Genomic DNA, 1,048 nt, shown 5'->3' with positions numbered 1-1,048 from the left:
GTAAAAGCAGAAGCTGGAAGCCATTAGCAGCCACCCCTGACAGCAGCTGGGGGGTGGGGGGTGGGGGGTGGTAAAAGAGATCTGGAAAGGGCACCAACAGAATCTACTACGTCAATATTTTTGGATCTCTGTTTACATCCCTGGGTATCTATATCCATGCCTGCCTCAAGTGTGAAGCCTCCTCTCTATCCCTCACAGAACCATAATCCTACACCAGCCAGCTTTCTGTTCCCCACTCAGCCTAAAAGGTAAATCAAGTCAAGTGACTACATTTGTGAGATCCCTGCCGATTTTCAGAGGGTGTTGAATATATGCATTATCCCTCCCTATAGAATATATTTCTATCCTAGGAACATTTTGTCGTTATTTCCTATATTCTTCTGTCAAATGAAAAGATAGTCTGGCTTATTTCTCAGCCTCATTCCAGTTGGAAAATTCATTTGCCTAGGGATACCTGGGTGGCTCAGTCAGTTAAGTGTCCAACTCCTGGTTTTAACTCAGGCCATGATCTCATGGTTCATGAGGTTTGTTGTTTTTTGTTTGTTTTTAACATTTATTCATTTTCAAGAGACAGGGTATAAGTAGGGGAGGGGCAGAGAGAGAGGGAGACATAGAATCTGAAGCAGGCTCTAGGCTCTCAGCTGTCAGCACAGAGCCCAGCACAGAGCGAGGCTCGAACTCATGAACGACGAGACCATGACCTGAGCCAAGGTTGGACCCTTAACTAACTGAGCCACCCACCCAGGAGCCCCTCATGGTTCGTGAGTTCAAGCCCTACATTGAGCTCTGCACTGGCAGTACAGAGCCTGCTTGGGATTTTCCCTCTCCCTTTCTCTGTCCCTCCCCTGCTCATGCTCTCTCTCAAAATAAATAAATAAATGTAAATACATACATACATACATACATACATACATAAATAAGTTTTCATTTGCCTAATGATTTTGCTCCCCAAGGCAGTTAGTTGTTGTGCTTACGTTGTTTGGGAATGAGTTTTACAAAAACATTAATTAAAAATTAAGACTGGTGCCACTGATATAATTCAGGCACA

Source organism: Crocuta crocuta, unplaced genomic scaffold (genome assembly GCF_008692635.1).
Source record: "Crocuta crocuta isolate KB4526 unplaced genomic scaffold, BGI_CrCroc_1.0 scaffold301, whole genome shotgun sequence".
In the NCBI taxonomy this organism is placed as follows: Eukaryota; Metazoa; Chordata; class Mammalia; order Carnivora; family Hyaenidae; genus Crocuta; species Crocuta crocuta.
Note: the sequence above shows the minus strand (reverse complement) of the source record.